Source organism: Phodopus roborovskii, unplaced genomic scaffold (assembly GCF_943737965.1).
Source record: "Phodopus roborovskii unplaced genomic scaffold, PHOROB, whole genome shotgun sequence".
Classification (NCBI taxonomy): Eukaryota; Metazoa; Chordata; class Mammalia; order Rodentia; family Cricetidae; genus Phodopus; species Phodopus roborovskii.
The window spans coordinates 6,862,958-6,878,510 of NW_026126447.1; the positions used below are offsets into that span (position 1 = coordinate 6,862,958).

Below are 15,553 nucleotides of genomic sequence, written 5' to 3' on the forward strand. Positions count from 1 at the left end.
TGTTCTTGTTATTCTTAAGTAACAATTTGTCATGGTCTAGAATCACCTGAAAATGGGTCTTAGTTGAGAAATTTTCTTCATCTGGCCTATAACATGTCTATGAGGAATGGTCTTAATTATTTATTGATGTAGTAGGACTTAGCCCACTGTGGGTGGCACCATTTGCTCAGCAAGTGATCCTGGGCTATTTAAGAAATCTAGGTTATCATGAGTATCAACAAGCAGTGAACAGTGAGCCTCCATTGTTTCTCCTTCAAGTTCCTGTTTGCATTACATCCCTTTAGTAGTTTGAATGAGACTAGCTTCCTTAGATTCTGGCATTAACACATGGTTCACAGTTGGCAGGAAATTTTTTTAAATTTTAGTGATGCAGCCTTGCTAAAGTATGCCACTTCCAGTCTTCCCTGTTTACTTTGTGCTTGATATTAAAGATGTGATTTCTCAGCTTCCTATTCCTGCTGCCATGCATGTTTGTTTATTGCTATGCTTCTGTTCTAAATTGGTAGTTTCTTCTCCTTCTGGAGCTATGAGAAAAAATAAACTAACTTGTGTTTTTCATATTGACAGAAAGCCCTGATTTCCTTTCAGTGATGGACTTGTGAGCAGAATGTGCAAGCTAAGTCCTTTTCTCTCTATGTTGTACTTACAAAGTTTTATCACAGCAATGAGTGAAACTGGAACATTCCTTGAAGCTAATATCTTGAGTGCCTGTTTCTAGATTATGGCTTTAATTTGGAGTACTGAGGATCTATTGGGAGGTATAAGGATCTTTCAAGATTTTAAGATCCCTAAAGAAGAGGGTCAGCTGAGCAAACCCAAGTGTGGGTGAAGTGCTTGGATATATTAAAGAATTAAATTGGAAAACAAATTAGAATGAGCTGAGCTTGAATTCTTTTTTGACCACTTAGTAGATGCATGATGTTGACCAATATACAACCTCCCTAAAACTCAGTGCTCTTATCTGTAACCAGAAAAATGAGTAGAGTTAAACTGTGTTATTACAGAGAAACAACCATGGGCCTGGCATAAAATACACACAAAATTACTAATAATTACTGCTAGCACTTGACATTAAAAGAGTTATTATAAGTATTCTTCCAGATGAAATAGATGTAGTAAAGTTTTACTCATCATAAGTACATTTAGGAACTTGACATAAATTTTTGATTGATTAAGTAAGTAAGGCAATTAATGAAAATTTTATTACACAAAAGTTGTCACATAATTGGATACTTCTCTGCTTTGTACACAATTATTCTCACTCTCCACAGAGAGGCTGCTTCTGAACTTCCCATCCGGCGACACAAGCACTACAATCCTGACTGTAACAGAATAGAACTGCTTCAGGGGTTTAAGTTGGAAGCAGGACACTGGTATATGGCTCTTTCATCCAGTATCAGAAATGTACAAATGCCTTTATTCAAAAATACAAAATAAATTATCTGTAAGCATGGTCAATGACAGCAGTAAACCATTAAGTATTGTCAGTAGGAACCAGTAACTGATGGTTATAGTGATCAGCCAGCCTTCAGTTATTTTCTTCGGGTGACTTCTCTGAAGTTGTTGCTGAGGAACCTGCCTTGAGCTTCCTGTCACAGTTCATTGATAAGGGCAAACAAAGCACTATTCTAGGAATTAGAAGATGCCACTTCCCAACCCCCCACCCCCATTCCACCCATTGCACCCATTCCAAGGTCCTTCTCTTCTTTAGGAATTTCGGTCACTACAGCTTCTGCTGTAGATAGCAAGGAGGCCACCCCAGCAGCATCCAGTAAATCAGTTCTCACAACCTTTGTTGGATCAATGATTCCCTTTTCAACCATGTTCACAAAATCTCCGAGCGTAGCATCATAACCAACTTCTGAGGAACTCTGCAGAATTTTCTCAACTATCAAAGATTTTTCAATACCTGCATTCTTAGCAACTGTCATTGCAGGAATTTTGAGTGCTCTTTTAATAATTTCTATGCCTGTTCTCTGATCTTCATTAGAAGGCTTTAATGAAACAAAGGCTGGGGTGCACCGAAGCAGAGCGCAGTCCCCTCTTAGAACAATGCTTTTTCAAAAGCTGCTCTTGTAGCATTGAGAGCATCTGCAACCCTGTCTTTCTTCTCATTCACTTCAACATCACTTTCCTCCAACCTTCAACACAGCCACTCCATCTGAAAGTTTAGCGAGTCTCTCGTTCAGCTTTTCCTTCTCATATTCACTAGTTGTGATGTCTAGCTGCTCACAGTGACTTCTTGAATGTGTTTCTCAATTTGAGCTTTGTCAGCCTTTCCTTTCAAAAGCATGGCATCATCTTTGGTGACAATGACCTCTCCAGCTTTTCCTAAGTCATGAGCTTGAACATTTTCAAGATTTAGATTTCGCCCCTCTTCTCCAAATACCGCACCACCAGTAAGTAGCGACAGCCACATCTTTAAGCTGGTTCTCCCTATTGTCCCCAAGATCAGGAGCTTTGACTGCTACAACCTGAAGAACAACTTTTAGCCTGCTCAAAACCCCTGTGCTTAAAGCTTCTCCATTAACATCTTTAGCAATAATGACCAAGCCCTTTTGATGAGCATTAACAATTTCAAGAGCAGGTACAATGGATTAGAAACTAGAATTTTTTTTTTTAATCAACAGAACATAAGCATTTTGGAATTCACATTTTTGACCTTTTGATGTGTTAATAAAATATGGGGAAATATATCCTCTTTCAAATTTCATGCCTTCAATAATTTCTAATTCACCATTCAGTTTTTTTCCATCCTTCACTGTGATGACGCCCTTCCTTCCGACCATTTCACTGCCTCAGAAATGGTGTTTCCAATGTCTTTGTCTCTATTTGCAGAAATTGTAGCAACTTGAGCAATTTCTTCAGGGGTTGTCACAGGTTTAGATTGTTTTTGCAGTTCAGCAATTACAGCATCAACAGTCAACATCACACCTCTCTGGATTTCTACTGGACTAAGCCTCTTTGCTGATCTTCTCAAAGTCTTCCTTGGCAATAGAATGTGCCAGAACAGTAGCAGCGATAGTGCCATCCCCAGCCTCTTCATTGGTGTTATTTGCAACATCTTGAACAAGCTTATCTCCAATATTTTTGTATTTATCCTTTAAATCAATTGCCTTTGCAACAGTGACCCCATCTTTTGTTACTTTGGCACTTCCCCAACTCTGATCGATAATCACACTTGTTCACTTTGGCCACATTGTAATAGCTACAGCATTGTCTAAAAGGTCTACACGTTGAAGCATTAAAGTTCAAGCATCTTTGGCATAGGCCCGAGTGAAATGAGGAGCCAGTGCCCAGGACACTGGTCTCATCTGGCGAAGGACTGTGGGTAGTGGAAGCATTTCTGCAGGGCTGCAGCGGGAGCACACGAGTTGAAGCAGGCCATCGGCGGCGAGTAGGGTGGAAATATACCTTTTAAAAGTCATTTGCAATAATACTGTGCAACCTTGCTTTCTAGATTAAAGGCCAGAGTGCTAAAGGACTTGCTTTTTGCTAGACTGTTTTTGTGACATGGGTGTTACTTGAGCAGATTTTTGTTGAATTAGCTTAAGCTTTCTGAGGTCAATGAATTTCATCCTGTCTATGTACTTTCCTGTTAGGATATCAAGGGGACTAAAGCTGCCTCTTTTATTCTGTTACCAAGTTGACCAAAGCCAGAGAATAAACTTAAAATTTTATGCAAGTGCTTTGTGATTTCAATTAAGAATAATGTAGATAGATAGCCCCTGGTCTTCTTTTTAGTGATGCACAGATAAGAGATTTACTTCTTCAAGTCAAAGTGGTAAGGTTTTGTGCTGTTCACAGGTAAATACAACCCTAACCCATTAAGTTCTGGTATCAAAATTCATAAGGGGAAAATTGTACTGCCTACGTTGAAAGCATGGCATATATATCTATATCTACATCTACACACACACACACACACACACACACACACACACACACACATATATATATATATATATATATATATATATATATATTTGCTGAGTGTGGCTTATTTGTATATTATTTCAGGGCTGACTACTTTACATTTGATAACCAATTAGAGAGGTTCTCCCATGAAAACGACAATTCCTCTCACTCTCAGCATTCCTCAATTGCCTAAGGTACTTTTTCTAGGTTTAGGGCCCAGTGAGCTTCCCTTTTCCATGTTAGCATGTCTATTGGTGCTGTATTATTAATGTAATGGTTATGCAAACATATTGTTGAGACATTATAAGTATAGATTTCCTGTAATTTCTAAGAAGCTAAATCTCACAGCAGATGTCCTGCACTGTGATGATATATTATTTATAATTTATTAAAGCTTGCCCAATGATTCAGAAAGCAAATCCAGCCTTAAGTTATAGATATCAGGCAGTGGTGATACACATGTTTAATTCCAGGGCTCAGGATTAAGAGGTAGATGCATCGCTGTTTGTTCAAGGCGGCACTAACTACACAAAGTTGATCCAGTCTTAAAAGAAACAACTCACACATAGATGATAATTTGTTAATTGATGCAGAAATACAAAGCACATACTAATTAGGATATTTACAAGTAAATAATCACCAAACTATATAGAAATACTAGCAACCATTGTTGTATGTGTAAATCAAGGATATTTAGAGAAAAAGAAAAATATAGTGAATATATATTAAAAGGAAATGAGCTAGCCTTACACAATTCACAATAGGTAATTTAGAAATGGCTGTCTGCCCATTTAGGCTGATGAGATTCCAGTAACTCTTTATTCTACAAATCTATGTGCCTCAGCATTCCCAATTTGATACTGAAAGCCTAGATGATCCCTGAGGAGCCATTGGTCCTCAGCCTCTGTTGGAAGGCCAGAGAAGTTAGACTCCAATGTCAGTGGAGGATGAAAGCAACAGTAATAGGGTTAGCAACAAGATAGATGCATTCACAATCAGTGGACAAAAAGGCAACAGTTTATCCACAGAACCTTCTTGTGTCTAGGCATGCTGTGTAAGATGTCTCCTCTTCTGGGAAAGGTTATTCCTTCTTTTGTTAATCATAACAAAAGTAGCTTAACAAACCTACCTACAGGTGCACATCTTAGTTGATTCTCTATCCAATTGAGTTTGAAATTAAGATTAACCACCATAATTGTACAACTTATAAACTTAAAACCTAACCCCATCTCTTTCTGTCATGCTAAATTTTTAAGTGAAAAAATAGTGAAGTAAGAATTCTACCCAGCATGATAAAACCATTCCAATATTTAACAAAATAGAATTAAAACATGCCAATTCGAATCCTAATTTCATGTGGTTTTTGCTGGTATTTATAAGTACTTTTGTTTGCTACACATTGTGGATTTCCTCCATCCTTCCTCAGCAAACACATTATCATGTCTCTGATAATTAGCTGTTGAGGTAAAACTTTGTGTATGAATATTCTAAGTCATTTATCATCATGCCTGGATTGAGTTGTATTCCCAGGTATGGTATAAGCAAGAACATCCTAAAGCATACACTCCAAACTTATTCTTAGCTTCCAGTTCATTGGAAGTGCCTACTTGTTGAAGCACTCATCCTCCAGAACCAAAATTCCTAGGCTAGCAGAACATAGGGTCATGGGAATAGGATGTAAAAGTTAGAAAATCAGTAAGGATGATGGTGAGTGATATCATTCCCATTTCTATCCTTGATTCCTAGTAAAGGAAATACACTGCCCTATGCATGATATAAGTGGTCCAATGTAGTCAGCTTGCTACCAGGTTTCTGATTAGTTACAATGTAGTCATGTTATGGGCTCAGTGTGGGCTCTGCTGCCAGAAGATTGGGCATTCAGTAGCAGCTATAACCAAACTCTGGTGAATAGAAGTCTATGTCACTTTTCTCATCTATAACCTCTATCACTGGCATCATAACCATTTTGTTCATGGGATAATTGGGCAATGATAGGAGAAAGAGTCTGACTGTTTATAAAATGGGTCATTCTATGCAATTGATAAACAAGAACTTTCTCTACTGATACAAGTTTTTACTGAACATTTACATGAGACAAAAGTATCATCATGTTCTTTGTCCATTTGCAGAGATATATCCACAGAATTCTTCCTCAAATACATTTCTCACCATTTTCCATGATAATCCAGCTAAATCATTGCCTACAGCTTTAAAAATCAGTACATAACTGCACATCTGGCCATTTTTCCTTCCAAGCCGAAGAAGTATTCCTGGTACCAAAATCTCTATTAATCCAGGGAACTCTAGAGGAACAGAACTGATAAAATGAGTAAATGAAAAGGAGCTTGATTAAAATATTTAAAGGGAGAACTCTTTAGATTTCCTTACATGCTACATACTGGATACTCAAACATTGCAGAGGTTGAAACTCAGTAGAGGCTGAAAACTAAAGTCATATCTCTTGATTACACATCTTGATCTTGAGAACAAGGTCAACCATCACATGTAATCACCAAGAGCTGACCTCTGTAGTTTTACTATATATATATATATATATATATATATATATTGCTGGTTCATTGGTTCATATAGGAAGTGTAGTTTTAGCTTAGGAAAAAAAAAATGCTAAACCTTTAAAAACTAACCATCATCCTCACTAATGAGGCTCAAAAGCCCAAGTTCATTGTATTATTGACAACCATTTGAACTGCAGTTTTGTTACTATTGTCATTGTTAGTATTATTTTAATAGTCCAGCAGATGTTTATAATACTATTTTTATTTAATCTGAATTTTTGTAATGAGTAAGTTTCAGAATATCTTTTTATTTAATTCTGTGTTATCCACATCTCATTTCTAGGGAAGAATTTGTGGTATCAGACCAAGAGGCAGCTCAGCATTTGTGTTTCAGCCAGACATAAAAATCTTTGATCTTAGAGTAACCTGACTATTTATGGTATTTCTTTGAACTCATTTCCGTTGGCTTTTTTCAATAATTTTTGTCTGCAATGTTTGAGTATTAGAATCTACTTGCTAGTACTCATTTCACATGCACCAAATATTTAAGGTTTTACTGTGATCAGAAATGTAAGCAGTGTGGAAGTGCTTAAATTATTTGTAAAAAGTATACTTATGACTGAAAACATAGGAGGAAAAAAGAGTACAGTAATTATAGGAAAATTATTAACAAAATACAATTATAAAATAAAAGATTATATTGAATTGCTTTTTGTGAAAACACTATAATATCAATAAGTAACATGCAAAACTCTGGCAGTCACAGTGTACTTGCATGCTGAATTGCAGCCAAGAGTAAAAACAAAACATTAACAGAATAGGATCCAGTGAGGAGAAGACAAAAGGCACAATTCCCTATTTTTAGATTTCTGTGTTAACCCAGAATGTGACATCAGGATGGGAAAGAAAAATGCAGATGACAGTGGCACATAAGAGAGGAAATGTACACAACATAGAAAAAGGGAATAGGACACCAACCCAACAAACCTTTCAATGTACAATTTTTCCTGCCTATAAGATGTGCTACCATAAAGATGATGCATAAATTGTGGGAGTGGCCAAGCAGTGACTGGCCCACCTTGAAACCTATCCCAAAAAAGGGAGCTTACCCTTAAGGGTCAGGAACCAGAGGTGGGATAGCCCAGACACCTAGGCTAGACTCAGATACAACTGGCTAAACTAAACAAAACAAAAACAAACAAACAAACAAACAAATCTAAACCAAACAAAACAGAAAAACGTTCAATGAAATGATTCCTATTGAACTTCTGCTATGCTCATAGATTGAGGCCTACTTCAATTGTCATCAGAGTAGCTTCACCCAGAAAGTAATAGAAACAGATGCAGAAACCCACAGGCAAGCATTAGAAGGAGCTTAGTGAATCCTGAGGAAGAGGAAGAGCAAGGATTGTAGGAGCCAGTGTGATCAAGGACACCACAAGAAAACTCACAGAACCGAGTAACTTGGATTCATAGGGCCTCACGGAGCCTGAACTAACTAACAACCAAGAAGCCTACATGGGACTGACCTAGAACTTCTACACATATAGTACAGTTGTATAACTTGATCTTCTTGTGGGACTCCAAACAGTGGGAGCAGGGACTATTCCTAGCTCTGTTGCCTGTTTTTGGGACCCTTTCTTCCTAATGAATTGCCTTGTCCAGCCTTAATATAAAAGGAGGTGCCTAGTTTCACCGCAACTTGATATACCATGACTGGCTGATACCCATGGAAGTTCTGCTCTTTTCTGAAAAGAAACAGGAGGAAGAATGGATTGGATGGGGAAAGGAGGTGAGACTTGGAGGAGTGGAGGGAAGGTAAAGTTTTTTGGATGTTAAAAAAAACAAACAAAAAACTGAGGCAAAGCTATTTTAATAACTGGTCTGTAATGGCAGGCTAGTATAGTGGGGATTAATGTAATATCTAGCCACTTTCAACAATCCTTAGGGACAATCTTAGGGACAAGTCTTAAGAGCAAATTTATCACATTTAATACATTCCATGTCTGCACATAAAACTGCTAGGGATGTTAAACTTCATGAGCACTTCTCAATGTGCAATGCAGTCATTCTAACAACACACTTGACAAGAATGTTCTAGGATCAATGGTTTTCAAAGAAATATATAATCCTGGTGGTGGAGATACAGAACAGCTAAGCCTGATTTCAGATTGAAAGTGGAGAAACAGACCATCTGTGGAACTTGTTTTAGATTATCAAACAATTAGGAACATCTAAATGTAAAGCCTAGGTCTTTTAATCTCTAGTCTATTTTTTTTCAATAATTTGGAGAGGGAAAGGGAAAGTGGAAAAAATGAGTGTATTGGAAATGATTATATATTTTCAAGTATTGGTATACTGTAATTGAGCCCAGTTTATAGTTTTAATATCTCACATCTAAATTATAATACTGGGCTATATTAAAATCAATGGTAGAAGTCATCCAGGAGTGAAGGCAATATTCTTGGAAGAAGGAAAAAAATTACCTTTACAACGTTGACTATTTTTTTTAGGAAGCTGTGAGCTTGTGGTCCATAGGAAGAATTTTCTGTGAGCAGGAAAGTGTTGCAGATGGGTACCTGGTGGAGAAGTCTGGATTACTCTATAGCCTACTGACCATTCCTCCAGTGTATTTAATGACAGTTTACTTTACAAGTGATCATGTAAAAATTCTTCTCCATAAATCATTCACCAGGGGCCATTGACTGGAGTTGATGGAAAAACGTGCAACTTCATTTTTATCTTCTTTCACCTCAAATGTAGATTCTATCCAATCAGAGCTATTGGGTCAATCATATTAATATTGTCTTTCATTGATATGTCATGTATTTATCATTAATTATAGTTTTATATCTGTCTCAGAATATCTTAATTCATTTTTTAAATGCAATCAAGGTATGTTCTCTTACTTATCTGCAGCTAGGTAAGTGGGGTAGACTCAATAGCCAGAAAAAGCCAAAGACCCATTTGTCTTCGACCTGAACACTGGCTTTAAAGATTGCAATACCAAACTTAGAGCTCAAACTAGAGGTTTATACATTCATGAGTGAAATATCTCCTTAGTCTTAGTTTTTCTTTTAATTATATACAATTTATATACATAAAAATTCTGTATGCTTTATATTTTTATAAACATAGTTTCAGATGCCTACAAATTGAGAAAATAATCTATTTCACAAGAAAAGTTAGTCTAAGTGCCATAATCTAAACCATTACTCTTCTAGGCATCAATTACCTTCATATTTTTTCTCTCTATATTCTTACTCTCCCCTACTTTCCTTTGTATGTTCAAATACCTAGGGTGTCTTTGTGATACATAAGTGCTGTGTATACTCAAAGTCATCTCATGTTTTCTGAAAAAAAAAAAAAAAAAAGTCTTTTCAAGGTAAAATTCCACAGCTCGAGTGCCATGCCATTCAGCTTGTTCCTCTGTCATTGTAAATATCTCATGCTTCTCTTTTCTTACCCCAGTTTTGGCTCTTTTTTTTTTAATGCTGTCACACTGTGTTGAACACAGCTGAAGGCCTTTAGATTGGTTTTGGCTCTAAGTGCAGACCTGAAATTTGTCCTCTAGCCATGACCTATCTCTGTATGTCTTGTTTATTTTTTTCTGTCTCACTAAAAGAACACTGTCTGAACTTATCTCTGTATAACCAGATTAATGGAATTCTTTCCCCAGAATTACTATCCGAAAATTTTGCATATTTTCCTTAAGAATTCTTTCCACTACTGAACATTACCTTAGTAACATATTTATTTACAAGTCCATTTTCTGTTCTTATACTGCCACGTAAAGTCCATGAGGGCAAATACTTTGTTTAGTTCATTTTTTTAAACCCTATGGCACATAGTATGAAGTGTATAAATATATCTGAGTGAGTGAATCAACCTTATCATTATATTGATGACAAAAGTAGATTCCAGTATGCAAAATAAGATTCTTTCTTGGCCCACAAGTGACATAAATGGTGAAAACACCAATGAGTAAAATCTCAATGGCCTGTTAGAATTTCAATTTTTCATACTGTTGCCTCTTCTAATGGGTAGACTCAGTATTCTTGGGGTTACTTAAGCACAGACAGAATTTATTTGGGGGAAAAGCCCTGTTTTTGCACTAGATAGACACAGTATCTTTGCTTCTAATCAGTGTTACACAGGCAACATATATAGAGAATTACAGACTGTTATGGTGTAGACATGATAGAAATATATGGAAGAATGTGCACTGAAATACTATGCCACTTTCTCTACTTTGTGAGAGTTTCGTACAGTTACAGATTTGGATGCCTGAAGAAGGGAGTGTTCTTGGAATCCATCTCTAACAGACACTGAGGGAAAATTAATTAGTTAAACAAATCACCCATTACTTAAAAATACAACTCTTTGACATTAAATGTGTAATAAATAAATTTTCACATAAACTCATAACAGATAGGCAAGTTTTAAACGGAAAGGTAATTTAAAAGTGGTTTCAGTTAATTTTCTTTAACTTTTTTCTAAAATTGAAGGCTCAGTTTTTAAAATTGTAGCTTCTTAGGTATATGTTTAGAGATTAGGGGATGTATTTTATACAAACAGTGTCTCTATGTTCATTCAACAGGGGATATCTCATTAGAAACTTTTTGGAAAATTATACAAATTTGGCATTGTTTCATTAATCCTATGGTTGAATCATTATTAGAATCATACATTATAGTCAATAATATCAAGATTATTGATGTTTCACGAACAAGTTTTTCGATGTATGTATATATATATATATATATATTTCATTATTTTTAATTTGTTTAGATTTACAAAATGTAGTTTTGTCTACAATAGAAACAATGAACTCTGCTAGATCTTGTCTATTTTCATGTTATAGCTGAGCATATACTGACACAAATAATCTAGTTGTCATCAGGACCTGGATGGACTTGGAGCAGATGACCTATTCTTCCAGTAGCTTGCTCCCTGAGATGTAGCTAATCTTCAACCACAATCATTCTGAATAGAATTTGTAAACATGAATCAACCAAATCATTGGAAAAACCCCTATGTTTTGAAAAGCAACAAACCAATCATTTAAGTGGGAGTACTCACTCACAAACCAGCCACTGAGCCTGGTCTTGTGATCAAAATCAGGGTACTGCCATACAGAATGAGCAGTATAAATATTGGGCAGGTGTGCACAATCCTCAGGGACACAGTGATGACTGATTTCATGTTATGGAATAGCCAGTTGGTCTGGATGGTAAAAAGTGAGTCACGTGAGGGCACATGAGCCAGCTCTGTGCATGCCTGTTAGGAATTCTTCCTTTGTTCTTACAGCCACATGGCTTTTTTAGTGGCTTTTCTTTGCATAGTATAATAATCACCAGAGATGTGATTAACCATGTCTAGTTTAGTTATTTCATCACATCAAAAGTATTGAAAATAGCTTTTCCATTGACAGGAAAGCTGAATTTGGTGGTTAAGAATGTACTAGACATCAAAGGAAGGACTCTATTGTCCAGACGATATGGATACAGGCCAACTGCACTGAAGTCTCTCTTCTCCTGTGCCCTCTTTTAAGTGGAGTCATCACCCACTAGACTGGAGGGAAGGAAATGATTTCCTTAACAATCCACTCTTGCACTCTTTATCCAATGAGGAATTGTGACCATCTGTGCTATATCTTCCTGAAAGGCAGATAAAGGGGAAGGCATACTCATAATATATTAGGGAAATAACACTGTGTGACAGTAGAAAAAGCATAGAAAAAAATGAATTTCAGTATTTACTGAGAGCATGTTGTACATTGCAGCAAGGAAATTTAGCTTCTCTTCAAGAATCTGTGAAGGCCTTGAAAGTGTGAAAACTTTAATAGCAAAAATCCTGAAGTTTTAAATATTTGATTATATGAATTGTTCTCTTAAAGTAAGTGCATGGCAAATATACAGATAAAAGCCCAAGGAAAATTCAGTGAGAATGTAAAAACATCATATTGTACCTTGGCAGTGCCAATGAAAATAGGTGCTTAATGAAGTTCCACTAGATTATTAGGCCAACTACACATTCCTACATCTCTGTTTCATGTTTATAATAATTTAATTTCCCCAGAATCAGATTCTGAGATGAACATTTATGTCAGTAATTTGTTAGGAAGTTGCCTCTGAAATAACTGGTGGACTTGTGAACTTAGGAAGCTAAAGAGGCCATGCCAGATCCTTAAAGCAGGCAAAACACTGAGAAATACAACTTGAGTTCAATCAGCTGGAGAAGTCTGGATCTGAGATTCAGACCCTGTTTGTGAACTTACTGGGCAGAGAAATTCTATAGAGAACTGATGCTGAAGTAAAGTGTGTTTGCTGAACATTGTTTCCAGGATTGAGTTAGATGAAATGATCCTGAGAATCTAAGAAATATTTATGAATACATCATCTCACTCTTGTTTTAAACATCTCTCATAGGTGAAGATTTGGATAGTTGGTCCCCAGTTTGAGTTGAGTTGCTGATCTGAAGGCTTCAGAGCCTTGGGAGTTGGACTCTAACTAGCAGAAACATGCCACTCATTTTGGGCCTTTGTAGGTTCTACACAACCCTGATTCTATCCAGGGTTTCTGGCTTCTGGTTCACACAGTGTAAATAAGCCTTCACTGCACATTCCTGTCATAAACCACACCATACCTCACCATCCATGATGGATTAAAAGTTCTCTGAAACTGTGAAATAAAGCATAGTTCTCCCCTTTGAAGTTATTTCTGCGAGGCATTTGCTTTACAGTGATATAACATAACTAACACCAATACCTACTTTATCATCATGCAGCAAGAATGGAGGACTGAAGGGATGGTTCGATATTAAAAGCTTGTACTGCTCTTGTATAACTTAAGTTTAGTTCCGAGTAACTATGTTGAGTGGCTCACAATCACCTGAAACTCTGGCACCTGAAATCTCCAAGCCTCCATGGACACTTGTGTGCATGTGCTCATATCTACACACACTCACCAAACTCACTGCAGTACAGTGTGTTTCATTAACTTGACAGAATATCAAAGACAAGAACAAAAGTAGAATGGAACAATGAAATTAGAATTGGTGTGCTGCTCTTAATTTTGCCCCTATAAAAATAACAGTCTGCACAGGGGCTTTTGAAATGAATCACCTAGATGGGGAATTATAACTTCCACACTTTTCTTTCCTGGAAGATCATAGAAAAATCCCTGTAGTAAAGAATTCTACATGTTCCTATAGCATCAACTTACCAAAGACTTTTAATAGCAATTTGTTACTTTGTCACATTGAACTGTAAGAAATACATTCATCTGGTTATCTTGACCGTTCACAAAATAAAATAAAAAACAAACTATTGGAATATAATAGAATGGTTATATGTTCTGTGCTGACAATACCAGTTCAGTTCACTGAACATATTTCATTTTTCATTCTTATTCTATTATCTTCTTAGTAGTTTTATGACTTTAAAAACTTGAAAAAACTCAATCACTTTTGGCTCTCTGCTCCTCCCTGTTCTAGAGACAGCCGCATCTTTTCGTGCAGTGCCAGCTTTGTTTCTGAGACACAATGCTGAAGGTCGGAGTGAACGGATTTGGCTGTAATGGACACCTGGTTACCAGGGCTGCCATCAATTCTGGCAAAGTGGACATTGTTGCCATCAATGACCCCTTCATTGACCTAAACTAAATGGTCTATATGTTCCAGTATGACTCTACCCACGGCAAGTTCAAGGGCACAGTCAAGGCTGAGAATGGAAAGCTTGTCATCAACGGGAAGGATATCATCATATTCCAGGAGTGAGATCATGCCAACATCAAATGGGGTGATGTTGGTGCCGAGTATGTAGTGGTGTCTACTGGCATCTTCACCACCATGGAGAAGGCTGGGGCCCACTTGAAGGGTGGGGCCAAGAGGGTCATCATCTCTGCCCCTTCTGCTGATGCCCCCATGTTTATGATGGGTGTGAACCATGAGAAATATGACAACTCCCTCAAGATTGTCAGCAACGCTTCCTGCACTACCAATTGCTTAGCCCCCTTGGCCAAGGTCATCCATGACAACTTTGGCATTGTGGAAGGGCTCATGACCACAGTCCATGCCATCATTGCCACCCAGAAGACTGTGGATGGCCCCTCCGGGAAGCTGTGGTGTGATGGACGTGGGGCTGCCCAGAACATCATCCCTGTATCCACTGGTGCTGCCAAGGCTGTGGGCAAGGTCATCCCAGAGCTGAACAGGAAGCTCACTGGCATGGCCTTCCACGTTCCTACCCCCAATGTGTCCATCGTGGATCTGACATGCAGCCTGGAGAAAGCTGCCACGTATAACGAAATCAAGAAGGTGGTGAAGCAGGCATCTGAGGGCCCACTGAAGGGCATCCTGGGCTACACCGAGGACCAGGTTGTCTCCTGCGACTTCAACAGTGACTCCCACTCTTCCACATTTGATGCTGGGGCTGGCATCGCTCTCAATGACAACTTTGTAAAGCTCATTTCCTGGTATGACAATGAATTCGGCTACAGCAACAGGGTGGTGGACCTCATGGCCTACATGGCCTCCAAGGAGTAAGAGCTCATCCTGGACCATCCACCCCCAGCAAGGACATGAGCAAGAGAGAGGCCCTGGCTGCTGAGCAGTTCCTGTCCAACAACAACCCCCAACACTAATCGCCCTCAGTTTCCATCCCAGACCTCCAGAATTAAGGAGCTTAGGGAGCCCTGTTCTCTTGAGTACCATCAATAAAGTTCACTGCACCTGAAAAAAAAAATATCAATCACTTTTACTTTTGCCTATCTTTATGTCAACATTCAACTCTACACCTGACCATTGAATGAAAATAATCTTTCCTAAAGCATTTCAACCATAACACTGCAGACAATGACACAAAACTACAACTAGTCAACATGCAGAGATCAGCTGGATGTGGTATGCCCAGCAGCAATGAATATATCTACAGCACAACCCCTCCACCTAAGACTCAGTGAACATTACAAATTGTAAAATCAGAGGAGCAAGAAGTCTGAGGCAAGATTATGTCTTCTAAATATGAAAGGGAATTTACACTCTCAGCAAAATATCTGCCTTTCAAAACCTGCACAATGACAACAGTAGTTGAAATGCCAATTTGGGTGAGAAAAATC

At 37.7% G+C, this 15,553-nt stretch overlaps 2 pseudogenes; one reads left to right on the plus strand and one right to left on the minus strand.

Moving 5' to 3' along the window:
- Positions 1-1,546: 1,546 nt before the first annotated feature.
- On the minus strand, positions 1,547-3,358 carry LOC127224829 (60 kDa heat shock protein, mitochondrial-like; annotated as a pseudogene).
- Positions 3,359-13,977: 10,619 nt separating this feature from the next.
- On the plus strand, positions 13,978-15,062 carry LOC127224888 (glyceraldehyde-3-phosphate dehydrogenase-like; annotated as a pseudogene).
- The last annotated feature ends 491 nt before the right edge of the window (positions 15,063-15,553 follow it).